Raw genomic sequence first — 5,368 nt, 5'->3', positions numbered from 1 at the left:
ATTTAAAAATCACATCCATAAGTGATAATGTGAGACTAGATTCTCTGCCAAATTACCAGTTCCTCAGTCGCAGCCTGGACTCTGTCAGACTTGCTTTATTTATTAATCACTTAACATCTGGAAAGACTCAGTTGTCCCAGCGAACTGGGACACAGCCACCAAGAAATCACATGGCTTCTCTTCCCTCTGCAATAGTTTTAAGATGGTATTATCTTGTTAGTGTGGGTGACACCTCAACAGTGCTGCTGATATTTCACATCATCCTGCTTCTTTTATCATCATCCGAGAGTGGAAAAGTCATGGGACAGGTGACATGATGGTTCAACCCAGACCAACACTTGGGCAAGATGGATCCTGCAACTTCTCCACAGTGAGAATTTCCCAGCCAAGTGACCGTGCCACTTTTTAGCACTTGTTCCAATTAAGAATCCACAATTATTTTTTTTAATTAATTTATTTTTTATTTATTTATTTTTGGCTGCATTGGGTCTTCGTTGCTACGCACAGACTGTCTCTAGTTGCGGCGAGCGGGGACTACTCTTCATTGCGGTGCGCGAGCTTCTCATGGCGGTGGCTTCTCTTGTTGCAGAGCATGGGCCCTAGGCATGCGGTCTCAGTAGTTGTGGCAGGCAGGCTCAGCAGTTGTGGCTCGCGGACTCTAGAGCACAGGCTCATTAGTTGTGGCGCACGGGCTTAGTTGCTCCACGTCATGTGGGATCTTCCCAGACTAGGGCTCAAACCCGTGTCCCCTGCATTGGCAGGTGGATTCTCAACCACTGCGCCACCAGGGAAGCCCAAGAATCCACAATTATTTTTTAAACCCCCAATTCCTGGTATTGGTCTATTGATTTGTACACACAACAGACAGCATCTCTCCAGAGAAATGTGTCCTTGCTCAAGCTGAAACAAGACAAGTTCACCCAGCACGAGACAGAGTGAGGAAGCCCAACCTTCCAGCAGAGCTGCCGTCATCTCCTCATAAGCCACTTCTTGTCACTAGGGTGTTGGTAGCTTAGGGCTTAAAGATTTGCCCTGAGTATACTACTTTTATTTTAATATGAATATCTAGAAATTTTTAAGACCCGACAGAATGAGGCTAGAAGGGATGGAATTTCAGATACCATGTCAGAAAATGCACATAGTAAGAAATCTTACATCTGCCATCAGTACTCAGGCATTCAAGTAGATGGTTATTCTCACTCTACAAACAGCAACTAAAATCATTTATGGAGCCTCCATGAGGCTGAGGGAGTCATGGTAGGGTCTGGCAAAATCAGCCCTACCCACATACAAATATACAGGTACATTACTCTACCAAGTGGAATTTTTAAAATTTATCCACGTTCCTGCTCCTGTACATCAGTAAAACACTCAAATGACGATACTGTAAGTGTTCAACCTAACAGTAGGTGCGATAGCATCCTGTTGTTGGAATACGAATCATAAATACACGATGACAGACTGAACTCCTGGCCTCACACCGCCACCTCCCTCGGTGTGCAAGCTCTCTGCCATGGGACTCTGCAGTTCCTTCCATTAGAGGCAGGTGTACTGTCTCCACATTGATGTTGGGCTTGGCCCGTGCCTTGCACTGGCCAGGAGGACTGCAGCGGAGGTGATCTTACCAGAAGCTTGACATGGGGTTCGTCCTCCCATGCCTCTGCTGACCCAACCAGCTGATGGGTGGGGTAAGAGACAGGTAGAGCAGACCCGGACCCACCTGTAACTTGGAACCAACTAAACAGCCCAGATCTATTGACTTTCAGTCAATAACATGCTAAGGGAAGTGAATGATTGCTGTTTCAAACAGCGAGTGCTAACTGATAAAAATGCATATAAGTTATTGGTGGTTCTCCATGGAGTGTACAATTACTGAAGATTGTTTTCTTCTTTGTCTTTTCTGTGTTTTCTAAATCTGCTGCACTTATGTCAATAAATAAGATGTTGCTGTGATCTCCACTGGCCTTAAGTGACTTGGAACTGAGATGGGCACTGAAAAACGTTACATGTTTTTCCTGTACTATTTCCCAAGGGCCCTGCTGTATTCCCAGAAGACAACCTTTGAAAACATGTGTGGTAACAGACATTTTTACTATTTCCACATTTGTACTATTTTCTCAGATTCGATAGCCACAGTCATAAATTAGATGCATTGTTTTAAGTCCGAAACATGTACCCACCATTAACTGTTGAACTTTGATTCCAAGAGGTATTTTTAGTGCTTACATAAGAGGTAGAGGGGCAGGTAGAGGAGGTCTTTCAGAGAAAGGCTGGAACCACAATACAGATTTTCAAAAAGACCCCAGGTTTAAACTTGACGTTTCATGTAACTTACTGTCTTTCTAAACACCAGCAGCAGTTAAAATGTAATTACAAAGAACTACATATATAATCGCAATAAAAATATGAGCTATCGAGGAAAAAAATCTAACAAATTATGTGCAAAATTCTTATGGAGAAAATGATATAATTTAATATTCATTAAAAAGACCTAAATAGAAAATGCACCATGTTCATGGGTAGGAAGGCAATATTATTAACATTTTCCATAAAAATAAATTATAAATTTAATTCAATACCAATCAAAATCCCAAGAAGGTTTCTTTGGTGGTCTTTAGTGAGTCAATTCTAAAATGTATATGAAAGAACAGAAGACCAAGTATAGTTAAGACAAATGCCTCCTAAGGTTAAAAATCTCACCACATGCGAGAGTGTCGCATAAAGTCCTAGAGAATCACTTCAATGTGTACATTTCCTAATCTTGAAAAGTCAGCATGAGGTAATTTGATCCAAATACTATCAGTAACTTAATCCCACTCCCACCTTGATTAGAAGCAGGAAACCCCATGTGTTAAGTCCTTCATTCTGTTTGCATTTACCGGCAGGATAGCTGGGACTCAGAGGACAGCTATCACTACAAATGTGAAGGACCATCATGTGGAAGAATCCCATCCCCAGAATCTTGGAGTGAGGAAGGATTTTCTAACTATCAGAGTTTACAACAACTGAGGTGCAGCCTGTGCAGAAGAAGGCTGCCTGCCACAGACAACCTCTCATCCCCCCTCCATCCATTCACTAAACAACCCATTCAACAACTGTTCATTGAACACCTACTGTGCACTGACGTAAACCATGTAGATACACTACAGACCAAAACAGACGTGGTCTCCACGCACGCAACTCACAGTCTACTGGTGAAGACAGCAGTATAAAGAAACAAGCAGACACTGATCACATTCTATAATTGTGTGCATATGTAATTACATTTGCACATAGTTATATACATTATTTTAGACTTATATATAATTTATAATGTGAAATATAATATATAATTAAATTAAATATATACTTAAATAATTAAATGTATAATTGACTATATATAATTATTATATGCCATATAATAATTATAAAATACATATAATTAAAAACATGAAAAGTATCTCAGCGAAACCAACAGAACACAGTGAGAGTGAGTAATGAACCGGGGCCCTATTAGGCAGGATGTTCAGGAGAAGAGTGACTAAGGGGCGAGGGAGAGAACCCTCTGGAGGTGGGGAGTTCCCGGGCAGAGGAAAGAGAATGAATAAAGGAAGGAAGGAGCTGGGAATTCTCAAGGAAAGGAGAGAAGGCCAGTGTGGCCTGAGCTCAGTGGACAAAGGGAAAGTGGCAGAAGAGGAGGCTGAAGAGGACATACACGGCCTCACAGGCTGCAACCATCAGCTTATTACTCTAAGAGTAAAGGGAAACCACTGAAAGGCCTTAGGCAACTAACAATGCTGTCTGAGTTTTGTGGGCTACAGCTGGAGGGTGGATTTAGAACTGGGCAGAAGCAGTAGCAAGAAGACAGGCCCTTATCATTGTCCTTGGGAAGCAGGGATGCCCTGGTTCCATGAAGACATGATGGTGCCGGGTTCCATGGTGGTGGCCACTGAGGTGAAAGGCAGGGAATATAATGGCGATAAATGTAAAAGGGACAAGTCAGGATGACTGACTGATGGCTTGACTGTCTGCTTTGAACAACTGGGATATACTGTTGTGCCATTTGTCCTGTGTCTCCTGTTTATCGACTACTGCGTCATTTTCCAGGCACAGTGCTGAGGTTACCGTGATTAGTGAGATCAGTACACAACAGTAAGGTGCTCCTGGTGAATGTTATGAAGGAGAACCATGTGACAGCTCGGGAGATGCCCTAGAATATCTAGGCTGAAGTCAGATGTGCTGTGGAGCCGCCTGCAGGCTGTAAGTAGTAACGGAAGATGGCACGGTTACGTTATGATTACGGTTCTACAACCTGATGCTCCTGAAATCTTACAATGAAGGGTTACCTTTCTTTTTTTTTATTTTTTTTTTTGGCTCTTCCAGTTATTTATTTATTTATTTTTGTTTTTTGGTTATCTATTTTAAATATAGCACTGTGTGTACATGTCAATCCCAAACTCCCAGTCTATCCCTCCCCACCACCCTTCCCCACTGGTAACCATAAGTTCATTCTCTAAGTCTGTGAGTCTGTTTTGGTTTTGTAGATAAGTTCATTTGTATCACTTTTTTTAAGATTCTGCATATAAGTGATATCACATGATATTTGTCTTTTTCTGTCTGACTTATTTCACTTAGTATGATAATCTCCAGGTCCATCCATGTTGCTGCAAATGACATTATTTCATTTTTTTATGGCTGAGTAGTATTCCATTGTATATATGTGCCACATCTTCTTTACCCATTCATCTGTCGATGGACATTTAGGTTGCTTCCATGTCTTACCTATTGTAAACAGTGCTGCAATGAACATCGGGGTGCATGTATAATTTTGAACGAAGTTTTTATCTGGATATATGCCCAGGAGTGGGATTGCTGGATCACATGGTAGCTCTGTTTTTAGTTTTTTAAGGAACCTCCATACTTATCTCCATAGTGGCTGCACCAATTTATGTTCCCACCAACAGTGCAGGAGGGTCCCATGAAGGGTTACCCTTAATTAACACCAAAGTGCAGGGAATTTCTCTGGGCTGCTTCTGCCTTCCTCAGACCCATACTCCCATTCCTTGGCCTCCCAGCTACCTTTCAATCAAACTTATTAATATGGAAGCTGATAAATGGCTTAAAGTATTATTCTTTCTTGGAGTTCATGGATTTGAAATATGAATTTTTAAACACAAAATATCTTAAAGTTCAAAAGGAACAAATTTATAATAATCGATAACGGTATAATTTCAGAATGTGCATTACTAGTACATGTATTTGGAGAAGGTCCTGGGGATTATTTTCTAAATATACTTTAGCTAATGCCCTCATTGTGTGCATACCTGCCCCAGGTACATAGTAGAAGCCCTAAAAAGAAGCAAACTTGTTAAGAAACAGGTGCAGAGTG

The sequence above is a fragment of the Balaenoptera borealis genome (assembly GCF_965194805.1).
Source record: "Balaenoptera borealis genome assembly, chromosome: 7".
NCBI lineage: Eukaryota > Metazoa > Chordata > Mammalia > Artiodactyla > Balaenopteridae > Balaenoptera > Balaenoptera borealis.
Note: the sequence above shows the minus strand (reverse complement) of the source record.